The sequence below is a fragment of the Ochlerotatus camptorhynchus genome, unplaced genomic scaffold, assembly GCF_037179485.1.
Source record: "Ochlerotatus camptorhynchus isolate MF236.1 unplaced genomic scaffold, CSIRO-AGI_Acam_v1.1 ptg000062l, whole genome shotgun sequence".
NCBI classification, from domain to species: domain Eukaryota; kingdom Metazoa; phylum Arthropoda; class Insecta; order Diptera; family Culicidae; genus Ochlerotatus; species Ochlerotatus camptorhynchus.
This window is the reverse complement of record NW_027040552.1, coordinates 8,742,173-8,756,216: the sequence shown is the minus strand read 5'-3', so window position 1 is coordinate 8,756,216 and position 14,044 is coordinate 8,742,173. Positions and strand designations below refer to the sequence as shown.

The 14,044-nt window shown below is 46.2% G+C and overlaps 1 protein-coding gene across 1 annotated transcript in view; it reads left to right on the top strand.

Annotated features, from left to right (window-relative positions):
- The window catches only part of ca (claret), a 41,233-nt gene that overhangs the window by 15,875 nt on the left and 11,314 nt on the right, over positions 1-14,044 (top strand). The window lies entirely within an intron of this gene.

The window sequence follows — 14,044 nt, the reverse complement described above, 5'->3', positions numbered from 1 at the left end:
TCCTTTGATTTGTTTTCCGTCGATCTTGTTTTCCGTACTAAGTACACAGAGAACAGACATGGAGGCTCGAACAAAATTTCTCTAAAAACTTGTGTAAAGATTCCTATTCGACTTAAGCGCCACTAACGGCGACTTCCCCACTTAAAAATCCTCTTTGACAACATGATGGCGCTGGCGTTGCACAAATTACACTAGACACTAAGTGCTAGTAGCGCCAAGTGGCAATTTTCAACAGAAAATTTATCGATACTAGCGCCAAAGTGGAAAATTTATAGAGAAAATCAGGAGATGCTAACACCACGTAACGGCGACGTTCCCACTTATTTTACACAAGTTTCTGACCGAGCTTGAACGTCTGTTCTCTGTGGTCTAGGAGTCTACTAATTGGCGCCTTGCAGTGAAACTTTTGCGAGCTTTCGCCACCTACATTGAGAACTAAAGGGTGATACGGTCAAAATTTGGTCAATATCAACTTGACGTATTTCTTTCAATTTTGCATTTAAAAAACCTGAACACTCCTCATTTTGAAGGTGTGTGTGTGTGTAGAATGTTGCTCCTATTTTGATTTTGGAATTCACTCTTCAGTTGTCAAAATGCCGTCCAAGCAAGAAGAGCAGCGTATCAAAATTTTGCTCGCGCATCGCGAAAATCCGAGCTACTCGCACGCAAAGTTGGCAAAATCGCTAAAAGTTGCCAAATCAACCGTAACAAATGTAATTAAAGTGTTTGGGGAACGTTTGTCGACAGCCCGGAAGTCTGGATCGGGGGGAAATCGAAAACCGGAAGCCGCTGAGACGACAAAGAGAGTTGCCGGTAGTTTCAAGCGAAACCCTAACCTCTCTCTCCGAGATGCCGCAAATAAGCTGGGTGTATCGTCTACAACAGTGCATCGAGCCAAAAAACGAGCCGGACTATCGACTTACAAGAAGGTAGTGACTCCAAATCGCGATGATAAACAAAATACGACGGCCAAAGCGCGATCCCGGAGGCTGTACACGACGATGCTGACGAAGTTTGACTGCGTGGTAATGGACGACGAAACCTACGTCAAAGCCGACTACAAGCAGCTTCCGGGACAGGAGTTTTATACGGCAAAATGAAGGGGAAAGGTAGCAGATGTTTTCAAGCACATGAAACTGTCAAAGTTCGCAAAGAAATATCTGGTTTGGCAAGCCATCTGTACCTGTGGCTTGAAAAGCAGCATTTTCATAGCTTCCGGGACTGTCAACCAAGAAATTTACGTGAAAGAGTGTTTGAATAAACGTCTGCTGCCTTTCCTGAAGAAACACGGTGGTTCCGTACTGTTTTGGCCGGATTTGGCATCTTGCCATTACGTTAAAAAGGCCATGGAGTGGTACGCCGCCAACAACGTGCAGGTGGTTCCCAAGGACAAGAACCCTCCCAACACGCCAGAGCTCCGCCCAATTGAGAAATACTGGGCTATTGTCAAGCGGAACCTAAAGAAGACCAAAAAAACTGCTAAGGGCGAGCAGCAGTTCAAGGCAAACTGGCTTTCTGCGGCGAAGAAGGTGGACAAGGTGGCTGTACAAAATCTGATGGCAGGGGTCAAGCGTAAGGCCCGGCAATTCGGATTTGGAAAAGCGGAAGCCTAACTGAATATTTTTCCTGAATTTTATACTAATTGAACTTGAAAAAGAAATTTAATTTGATTTTTTAAATAAACGATTTCACCGATTTACACGCGTTTTCCCTTGACCAAATTTTGACCGTATCACCCTTTACTAAAGACTGGACTCGGAAAAAATAAGACACACATAAATGATCACCAAAAATTCATTTTAAATCGGATAATTCTCAAATTTTCAGGGATTAAATAACTATATATAACTATATATGTTTTGGCATAATTTAGTTATTGAATTTCCTCCCCCAAGCTGAATGTTCGTACATTTCTCTTAACACTGCTCATGAGATCTTGGGCGAGGCTTTGCCCATCTTCCTTACACAATTTCTCCCAGTTTTTCTTCAAAGCTTCATCGGTTTTGAATGTTTTTCCACTTTTCTTCAACTTCTTCTTCATTATCGCCCAAAACTTTTCGATCGGACGAAGTTCTGGTGTATTTGGAGGGTTCGCCTCCTTCGGGACCACATTAACGCCCTTCGCTTCGTACCAATCCATTACAGGCTTGGCGTAATGGCACGAAGCGAGATCCGGCCAGAACAGCGTGGAACCACGGTGAGAGCGGAGGAAGGGCAGCAAGCGCTTCTGCAAGCATTCCTCTCGATAAATCTGCCCGTTTATGGTGCCGGTTGTAACGAACGGCTTGCTGTACCGTCCGCACTCGCAGATCGCCTGCCACAACAGGCACTTCTTCGCGAATTTGTCCATCTTTCTCTTCCGGAACTTTTCCGGAACCTCCATGCGGGACGTACCGACAAAAAACTCGAGGCCGGGGATTTGTTTGGTGTCCGCCTTGATGTATGGTCTCGTCGTCCATGACGAGACAGCCTGGCTTGACCAGCCACTCACGGTACAGCTTCCTCGCACGCAATTTGGCCACCGTGTTTTGCTTGTCAGTCCGGTTTGGCGCCTTCCTGACCTTAAAAACACGTAGCCCAGCCCGCTTCATGGTCTGCTGGACGAACCACTTCGACGAATTGACCTTTTTGGCCACGTCTCGGGTGGAAAGGTTCGGGTTATTTTTAAAGTACTGCCTTATCTTCCGCGCCTTCTCTGGGTATTCCGTTTTCGGTTTTCGGCCGCTTCCAGCGCGCCGCTCGATGGTCTTCATCTCCTGGAACATCTTTACAACGCGGGACACGGTAGAATGGTGGATTCCAAGCCTTTTGCCGATCCATATGTGCGACTGACCAGGATTATCGATCACCGCGCCCAAGATTTGCTGGCGTAGCTCTTCTTGTTTCGAATGCATCTTGAAAATTACTTGACAGATCGCGATACAATTTTGCACACATAAACATAACACTTTAAACTAGTATTACCCAAAAATTCATTAATTTTTACCCACGCGATAAAAAGTTACACTCAATACAAAGTGTCGCATTTTTTCCGAGTCCAGTCTTTAGAAGGAGAATAAAGCTCGATTCAAAGTAGGTCGGTTAACAAAATGAAAGCAAATCGATGTTAAATGTTGCAGTTCCTATCATAATGAAAGCTCATTTTGATTTCAATTGTCGCGACAGTAGTCTGATATCATGTTGTGCTTTCATTATGCAGTCAAGACTTTTTAAATGAAAGCAACTTAACTTGAACTTTTGCTGTTATCGTCTTGCTTAAAATTTAATTTAAGTTCATTTGTCGTTGAACTAACGAGTATTGTGTATTTGTTTTGTTTAACACATTTTAGGTCATTTGTGACTTGACCGGGGTGAGATTTGAGCTCAAGTCTTTCACCGTGAGAAGCATTGATGCTAACCATTTACGCCAGGCCCGTATTCAGTTATACATTATGAATGCAAAATCAGTAATCAAATTGATTTCATTGAAAGCAGGATTAGTTTTCCGTTTGATTCAACAGTGTAAAATATTGCCCTCATTTTTGCTGTGTTAACCGTTAAGTCAACCAAAATGATATAAACTAGAGTATTCAAAATAAGTTACATCATAAAAGCAACTACACGAAACGAAAATCAATTATTTTATTCATGTGTTTCCCTTATACATTTTTGCCAAAGCATCAGCCTTATACATTCCATAAGACAAACCACATAGGTCCTACCTGAGTGGTGCGAAGACGGACCTCAAAATCGAACCACTTTCGAGTTGTCAAATCGAACCACTTTTTTATCATTGTGGTTCGTTGAAATAGATAGAAGTATTGTTATCGTCCAAAATAAAAAATAAATATTTTTCAGTAATGTTTTTGATCTTTTTAAAAACGTGATTCGAAACGACTCAAACAATTAAAAATAACAGTATTATTGCGTATTTTGGACCAAAGTAGACTCCTGCGCTGAAAAAAACCCCTCCGATTTTTTTTCGCTCAGGAACGACTGTGACTTCGGAGAACGTTCTAAGGAGATTTGTGATGATAGTACAAAAGTTCCAGAAAATTTCAACAGATTTTTCCCGCGACAGAAGAGGTTTCAGTGGATATTTTAGTTGCTGCCAGCGAGGTTCTACGGGGGTTCTATAGAGTTTTCATGTTCGAGTTTCACACGATTTGGAGGGAAGTCAAATCGTTGCCATTGGAGGTCCCAGGGAATTTCGACAGCACTTCCATAGATATCGTCGGCCACATTAAATTTGCATCTGATTTGCAACAATTTATACAAATAAAAATTTTATTCCACTCCGTAAAAACTCCAGCTATGAACAATGTCAACAAACAATCACAAAGTCACGAATCGGGTCTGCACAAAAAGCCGTTTGACACTTCTCTCTACCAACCGACGGTGATGAAACGTTTATTTCAACACTACCAACATGAAGAAAATTTCACTTCGCACCACTCAGGGTCCTACAAGAATGCATAAAAGGTATGTGTGACCGCTTATACATTTCATTTGACACATGAGCTTCATTAACTTTTTGCAAGGCGTCTGCTTATTAGCTGACTTATACATTTTATGAATAATCAGCAATAGAAATTTGCCAAAAGGTATAAGGAGATTTCTATCCGTGTATTGATTTCAATTTGATTTCCAGTTTTGCTCGGGGCACCGTGCCCCTGGTGGTTGGAACAAAAAATGTTTGACAGGCATTTGTTGATGTTTCATTGGTGAAAAGTCTTTCTTGATTGATCTACGCATCCCGAAATTACGGATCATGGAACTTGAGAAAAGAAAATTAATTGTGGACAAACATCTATAGAACCCTTCGTGGTCTGCCTCAAAAATAGCAAAAGTGTTAAAATTCCCAAAGTCTACGATGAGTCTTGTAATCAAACGTTACAAGGATACTCTGAGTGTGGATAGAGCACAGCGCATCTATCATAAAAGTGGCACTAGGGACAAAGAGCTGAGGAGAAAGGTGTCGAGGTACGTGAAAAGCAAACCAGGTGTCTCCATACGTGATTTGGCAAACAAATACGATTCCAACTTTTCCACCGTGCTTAACAATCTTTCAAGAGAAGGATATAAGTCTTTTTGTGCCAGTAAACATCCGAATCGCTCCCTGAAACAAAATTTAGTGGCCAAAAAGCAAGCAAGAATACTATACGAACGAGTTTTGATGACATTTGATGGCTGTATTTTAATGGATGACGAAACATATGTCAAAATGGATTATAAACAAATCCCCGGACGAAAATAATAACCTGGTAATTGGTCGTGGGGATGTCTCTTCCAGATATAAATTTGTTTTTGCTGATAAGTTTGCTCGGAAACTAATGATTTGCCAAGGAATCTGCAGTTGTTGCCTTAAAACCAAGGTTTTCATCACATCTCACACAATGACGTCGAAAGTTTACATTAGAAGAGTGTCTGAAAAAGCGGATTTTACCCTTCATTCGGCAACAGGCATGGAAAATCATTTGCATTCATTTCGTGCATTCATTTACATTCAATTGCCTCTAACTTTTTTCTTCAACAGCATTCCGCAAAATGTCAAACTTTTGTTAACAAGTCAAATCCGTGTCTATTGTGCATGACGAACCAGAGCGAACAGAAGCCACTATTGTTTTTCAGTGAATGTATTTTCGAGAATTTCGACTAGAATGGGATACGTTAATCGTTTGCTTGGGACCAATAGGCTAGTCAAGTAGTTAGTTTCGTATTGATTGTTGGTTCAAGTGCCTCGTATTCGTGTGTGGCTTGAAGTCGGACAAAGATGCAGTTGTGCGGATGCGGCTGTTGTCGAAGATTGAGGAGCGGAATGATGTTACGCTGGAACAGCTGTCGGAAGAGTGTCAACGTTTGTTGAACTTGCGGCACGATACTGCGATGATTGAGGAGAACTCAATGTCTGTGAAAGCCTTGAAGACGAAGCAGTACCGTTTCAAAGGAACCTCGCCGTCGAAGTTCAACCAGTCCGGCAGTGAGAAGGGTAGTTGGAGAGTGAGCAGCGGGAAGACTAGTCCGGAAACAGCTTGTTGGCTATGCGGTGGCATGCATTACGCCAGGGAGTGCACGTACAAAAGCCATAAGTGCAGCGATTGCAGCCAGGTAGGCCATAAGGATGGCTATGTCGGAGTGCATCGAAGGTAAAATTCAGGCGACGGAAGCCCAACGTTGCAGCGGCCAAGGTAGTGACTGTGAATTCGTGCAGTGTGCAGGAGCGTCGAAAGTACGTGCCGGTTGGAATCAATGGATTACCGATGCGTATGCAAATCGATACGGGTCTGACATCACGATAATTTCGTCGGATACCTGTTGCAAGATTGGCAGCCCTTCAACGTCTGCGTCGACGATCATCGCAAAGACAGCCAGTGGTTGGCCATTGCAGATTAAAGGTGAGTTTTCTTGTTATCTTTCCATTGATCGGCGAGTGTTGCGTGGCTTGATTCGGGTCACCAAGGAACAGTTACACCTGCTGGGTTCTGATACGATCGATGCTTTCGGATTGTGGTCGGTTCCTTTCGACTCAATTTGCAACCAGATCAGCAGCACTCCGGCCAGTGTAAGCGGGTTAAAGGCAGAGTACCCTAATGTGTTTTCTGGCGATCTTGAGCTATGTAAGAAAACGAAGGTGAAGTTCCAGTCCAGTCCAGGCTGGAATGACCGCTGTGTTTCGTCCAAAGCGTCCGGTAGCGTATGCCATGTACCAGACGGTGGACGATGAACTGGACCGATTGGAGCGAAAGAAAATGATCGAACCGATAGACTTCTCGGAGTGGGCAGCTCCGATTGTGGTGGTTCGTAAGGCGAATGGTACGATCCGTATCTGTGGGGATTATTCAACGGGACTGAATGACGCTCTACAGCCCCACCAGTACCCTTTGCCTCTTCCGCAGGACATTTTCGCTAACCTAGAAAACTGCACCGTCTTCAGCCAAATAGATTTGACGGATGCGTTTTTGCAAGTGGAGGTGGACGAAAGTTCTCGTGACCTCCTGACCATAAACACGCATCGAGGACTGTACCGCTATAATCGTCTCCCGCCAGGGGTAGAGGCAGCGCCGGGAGCGTTCCAGCAGTTGATCGACACGATGCTGGTTGGCCTGAAAGGAGTGAGCGGCTACCTGGATGACATCGTTGTCGGTGGTACCGACGAGGAGGACCACAAGAAGAATCTTCGGGCGGTGCTGCAAATAATCCAAGAGTTCGGGTTCACCATTCATTCGGAAAAGTGCCTCTTTTGGAGAAAGCCAGATTCGCTATTTGGGACATTTGCTGGATCGTCACGGGCTGCGACCGGATCCAGCAAAGATCGAAGATATTCAGAAGCTGCCAGCAAGGATGTCAGTGGAGTTCGCTCTTTCTTGGGCGCCATAAACTATTATGGAAAATTCGTGCCGAATATGCGTACACTGCGGTTTCCACTTGATGAGTTGCTGAAAGGAAATGGAGAATTCCGGTGGACAACCGAGTGGCAGCGTGCCTTCGATCGGTTCAAAGAGCTACTTGGTTTCGATCTTCTGCTAACTCACTACGATCCGCGACGAGAGATCATTGTATCGGCGGATGCTTCATCGATAGGCGTTGGTGCAACAATCAGCCACAGGTTCCCCGACGGGTCGGTGAAGGTGGTTCAGCATGCGGCACGTGCGCTCACGAAGGCAGAGATGGGTTACAGCCAGCCGGATCGCGAAGGTTTAGCAGTTGTGTTCGCCGTAACGAAATTTCACAAAATGATCTTTGGAAGGCAGTTTCGCTTGCAGACCGATCACGCACCCTTGATTCGAATATTCGGTTCACGGAAGGGCATTCCCGTGTACACAGCAAACCGGTTGCAGCGGTGGGCGTTAACGCTACTGTTGTACGATTTCTCCATCGAGTACATTCCAACCGAGAAGTTTGGGAACGCCGACATCCTCTCAAGATTGATCAACAATCATGCAAAACCTGATTGCGAGCGTGTTTGGAGGAGGATGTACGATTCATTGCGGACGAAGTGGTCAGCGGTCTGCCGTTGAGCTTCAAGATTGTGGAGCAAGATACACAAGCCTATCTCCATGGGCATAGAGATTCGTTGTGTTCTGTTGGGAAATGCATCATGCTCGGTGAACGCTTGGTGATTCCTGAGAAGCATCGACTGCGGTGCTTGCGGCAGTTACACCAGGGACATCCATAGCAAGGAGTTATGTGTACTGGCCATCGATTGACGATGAAATCGTTGGGTTCGTGAAGGCATGCAAGCACTGCGCATCGGTGGCAAAATCTCCACCGCATTCCCCACCGGTTCCGTGGCCAAAGCCTAGTGGTCCATGGAAGCGTGTCCACGTGGATTATGCCGGCCCCATTGACGGAGTCCACTACCTGCTAGCCATCGATGCCCATTCAAAGTGGCCTGAAGTGGTGCCTACGCAACGAATAACATCCACAGCAACGATCAGCATTCTACGGAACATCTTCGCCCGCCTAGGAATGCCCGAAACGCTCGTTATTGACAATGGTACGCAGCTTACGAGCAGCGAGTTCCAGAAGTTCTGCAGTGACAGCGGAATTGATAACGTCACCACGGTACCTTTTCATCCTCAGTCAAACGGTCAGGTTGAAAGGTTCGTGGACACATTCATGCGGGCGCTGAAGAAAATCCAGGAGGGGAAGAACTGTGTTGGTGAAGCGTTGGACATTTTCCTTCTAACCTACCGTACAACGCCAAATCGTCAGGTCGAAGATGGAAAATCACCGTCCGAAGCTATGTTTGGGCGTCGCATCAGAACCAGTTTGGATCTACTTCGTCCTCCGCCGGCGCGTCCGCCGATAGAGCCTAATCCAGACGATGAAGTAAGGAGAAGTTTTCTGCACACGATCCGGTCTACGCAAAGGTGTACAGCAATAATAAATGGCGCTGGGCACCAGGACTCGTTTGCGGCAAGATCGGCAAAGTGATGTACACGGTCTGGGTTGAGGATCGTAGAATGGTTCGAGCACACGTCAACCAGCTGCGCAGTCGTGGTGGTACTCCAGTTAGCAACCGTACGTCACAATCGTCGGCACCACCACTCGACGTTCCGTTAGATGCGTGGAGTATTCCTAGAACCACGTTGGTACCGGCAGCACCATCTTCACTACCAGGACCATCGACTTCGCCGGATCTTCCGAATCCTCAGACCCCGAATGCTGAGTCTACACCGTTGCCACCTGTATCGTCCTTGTCCTCGTCGTTAGCTACGTCTTCGTCCTCATCATCATCGTCTACGTCTACATCAGCAGCATCTCCAGAGTTCGCTTCAGCAGATAGCGGACCAGCTACACCGGTACAACTTCCACGCCGGTCTTCTCGTATCCAAAGGCCGCCGCAGTGGTTTGACCCGTACCACCTCTATTGAAGAGGGGGGATGTTGGGGACAACTGGAAAACGGAGTACCGCTATACACTCCGCCGCCGCTGGACTCGCGGTGACTGTTTTATCCGTCATCCTTCAGATGTCAACAAAGCGCATAAAGAGTGAATGAGATATGTTCTCATCGTGTATGTAAATAGAATTGTTTTTAGTTCGTCATCGAAACAACGTGTTTTATTATCATTCCGAGTTTTTAATTAGTTTTAATTTGTATTCGCGTCCAATGTTCGCGTATCGCGAGTTCGGCCACCACGAACGGGCGCGGGATATACAAAATTGACGATAGTAGTTTTCGTCGTGAAGTAGGCCTCAGTTTTGCGCTATACACTCCAAGCCTATCGATGAACCTGCTGTCCGTGCCGGAACTCATCCAGAAGCAAGGAACAGTGATTTTCGATGCGACTGGTTGTCGCATTCTTCAAGGGAACGCCGTTGTCGCTGTGGCATACTTAAAGGAAGGTCTGTACCAAATCAAGCAACCGGCTGAAACTGTCCTGGTGGCAGGCGGTCACCCCAACAAGGATTGTAAGCACGTTTGGCATCGGAGGTTCGGTCACCGTGACCCGAAAGTGATCGACCGTTTACTGTAGGCTGACCTGGTGGACGGTCTGACGATTCACGACTGCGGGTTGGACGAAAAATGTGAGTGCTGTTTGAAAGGTAAAACACCACGTACTCCTTTTCCGAACGAATTCAAATCAAAATCGAATGCACCAATGGACCTGGTTCATACGGACGTTTGCAGTCCGGTAGAGGTGTCGTCGGTCAGTGGTTATCGGTATTTCATGACCATGATCGAGGACCACAGTCGCTATTGTGTACTCTACCTACTGAAAGAGAAATCGGAGGTCGCCACGAAGATCGAGGAGTATGTCGCGTTTGCCAAAACGCATTTCGGTCGGAAGCCAAAAACAATCCGCTCCGATTAGGGCGGCGAGTATAGCGGGAAGCAGTTGCGTTCATTTTACAAACGTGAAGCGATCACACCCCAATACACCGCCGGCTGCAGCCCACAACAAAATGGGATCGCGAAACGGAAGCACCGTTCCCTCATCGAAATGGTACAGTGCATGTTGTTCGATGCACAGCTGGAACAGCGATATTGGGCAGAGGCAATAAACACGGCCGTATATATCTCCAAAACGTTTCACCAACAAAACCCCTCGACGCCACGCCTTACGAGCTTTGGAACGGTGTGAAACGAACGGCGAAAGATCTACGTGTGCCGGGACGTCAAGTTCATCGAGAACGGTGCGGACACCAATTAAACGGATGAGTCGGACGCAGGCAATGGTTGAAGACGTGGAATTCGATCTCTTTCCACAACGAAACCCGGACGTACCCCAAGACCAACCAGGAGCGGAAGAAGATTACGATTCGGCGGTCGAAGAGGATATTCAATCGGAGGATGAGTTTCTCGGTTTCAGCGATGAAGGTCCTCTACTCGGAGAAGAAGCCAACACGGAAGCGAACGCACCAAGGCGATCGACACGCGCGACGAAAGGCATTCGCCTCAGCGTTTCAATAATGAACCCCAAAGCTACTCCGAAGCAATCGAAAGGAGATTGAAGCACTTCAAGACAATGGCACTTGGGAGCTCGCTCCACTACCCCCGGGTCGCAAGGCGATAGGCTGCAAATGGACGTTCAAATAGAAGAAGCATGAACACGGACGAGTGGTGCGACACAAAGCGAGATTAGTCACACAAGGATTCGCACCAAGCTACATCGACAATCTGATTCGTCGATTCGGACACGACCATGCGAAGCCTTCGAAGGTGCCGATTGACCCCGGATACCTCAAGCGAACGGAGGAGCATAAATTGCCTACAAACACGTCATACCGCAGTTTGGTGGGCAGTTTGCTCTACGTCGCGGTCAACACTCGGCCAGACATCTGCGTGGCCGTTTCACTGCTGGGAAGGAAGGTCCCCAATCCAACTAACCGCGATTGGACCGAATTCAAGAGAGTCCTCCGATACCTGAGGGCTACGAACGATCACCGTTTGTACCTGTGTCCCGGATCCGACGAAGTGGAATGCTTTGGAAGTCTCACTCCGGTTTCCTGCTGAAGTTCGGTGGCGGTCTTGTCGACTTGGGAACACGAAAGCAATCGTGTGTTGCCTTGTCCTCAACGGAGGCTGAATTCGTCGCGCTGGCGGACAGATGTCAGCAGCTCATGTGTTTCCGGAAACTTCTCAAGGACTTGCAGCAGACTCAAACAAATCCCATAGTTGTCTGGGAAGGCAACCAATCCTGTATGAAGATCGTAGAGTCCGAGCGTCTAGAGAGGCGTTCTAAACACATCGACACGAAGTACGCCTACATCACTTGCCTACGCCTATCATCGAACTCCGCTACATGCCAACCGAGCGCATGGAGGCGGACTTAATGACAAAGTCCATAGAGCGAGTTAAATTAGAGAGGCACAGAACTGCCATCCGCGTCTAGGATCCAACCGAGACGTCGAACTTGCATCGTTGAGGAGGAGTGTCGGTTGACACAACCGTGTAACACCGATGCTCATTCGAAAAGTTTTTTTTTAACCCAGCGCATAATCCCCAAACATTCATGTATCGTTTACACAACACCCATACACGCACACTCACATACTTTGCTATGTATCACAGAGAAGTAGAAATATACGTTATTCAGTAGTCGTCACTCAGTGGAGATAGTTTATCCCTTTATTTTCTCCGTTATAACCATTGCCCTGCAACAGGCACAAAGTGAAGAAATTCCTCGGTAATTCTCCACATTTCGCTTGTCTCCTTTCTTGAAAATCGGGAACATAAACGAAGATTTCCAACGAGTAGGAAATACACCTAGTTGTAATAAAATATAGAACAGTTTTGAAAGCGGTTAAAAGTTTATAATGTGTGACATACCACACAAATCTAATAAAACTGCCCAACAAATCGCCATACAAATAATCAAAATCCATTGATTATTGGCCAAGTTATAAGCATTTAAAGTCTTACCAATTTTCGTTGCATTTCCCTGGGTTGGCACCCAAGACGTAGTCCTACGTCAAAAAATATTCTTCCGGAGGTTGCTGTTTTTCATCTTTTTGATGCATCGATACATGTGTGAATTTCAACGTTGGTCTTCAAGGTAAGGGCAAATAGTTGCACGTATCTGTTTTTTATATACCCATTCCTCTGACTGTTTGCTTGTGAATCGTCTCTCTCCCAGTGGAATCGTTCATCATAGGGTGGTTCTTTAATAATAAATTAATTACTTCTTAACGAAAGTTTTAAATTTCGTATGGATGAAGCACAGGGGGGCGTTAAGCCTCCCAATGATAAAGTAAGAAAGCGTCATTACCAGGCGTCTTCTGCTTCGCCTTGGGTTGTCTACTTTCGGCAGAAAGAGAAAGCCCTAAACTTCTTAGGGATTAAAAGAACGTTGACGCGGCGTTTCCCGGGGACCGAATTTCATCAGGTCAATCGGAACAAACTGCGTATAACTGCGCTCACATATAAAGTCGCAAATGAGATTGCTGACGATAAGGGTTACAATGAAGAATATTACGTCTACATCCCATCTCGAGATGTGGAGATAGACGGCGTGGTCTCTGCAGTGAGCCTGACGTGTGATGACGTCATGGAAGGTATGGGGCGCCTTCAAAATGCTGCTAAAGGGTGATACGGTCAAAATTTGGTCAAGGGAAAACGCGTGTAAATCGGTGAAATCGTTTATTTAAAAAATCAAATTAAATTTCTTTTTCAAGTTCAATTAGTATAAAATTCAGGAAAAATATTCAGTTAGGCTTCCGCTTTTCCAAATCCGAATTGCCGGGCCTTACGCTTGATCCCTGCCATCAGATTTTGTACAGCCACCTTGTCCACCTTCTTCGCCGCAGAAAGCCAGTTTGCCTTGAACTGCTGCTCGCCCTTAGCAGTTTTTTGGTCTTCTTTAGGTTCCGCTTGACAATAGCCCAGTATTTCTCAATTGGGCGGAGCTCTGGCGTGTTGGGAGGGTTCTTGTCCTTGGGAACCACCTGCACGTTGTTGGCGGCGTACCACTCCATGGCCTTTTTACCGTAATGCCAAGATGCCAAATCCGGCCAAAACAGTACGGAACAACCGTGTTTCTTCAGGAAAGGCAGCAGACGTTTATTCAAACACTCTTTCACGTAAATTTCTTGGTTGACAGTCCCGGAAGCTATGAAAATGCTGCTTTTCAAGCCACAGGTACAGATGGCTTGCCAAACCAGATATTTCTTTGCGAACTTTGACAGTTTCATGTGCTTGAAAACATCTGCTACCTTTCCCCTTCCTTTTGCCGTATAAAACTCCTGTCCCGGAAGCTGCTTGTAGTCGGCTTTGACGTAGGTTTCGTCGTCCATTACCACGCAGTCAAACTTCGTCAGCATCGTCGTGTACAGCCTCCGGGATCGCGCTTTGGCCGTCGTATTTTGTTTATCATCGCGATTTGGAGTCACTACCTTCTTGTAAGTCGATAGTCCGGCTCGTTTTTTGGCTCGATGCACGGTTGTAGACGATACACCCAGCTTATTTGCGGCATCTCGGAGAGAGAGGTTAGGGTTTCGCTTGAAACTACCGGCAACTCTCTTTGTCGTCTCAGCGGCTTCCGGTTTTCGATTTCCCCCCGATCCAGACTTCCTGGCTGTCGACAAACGTTCCCCAAACACTTTAATTACATATGTAAC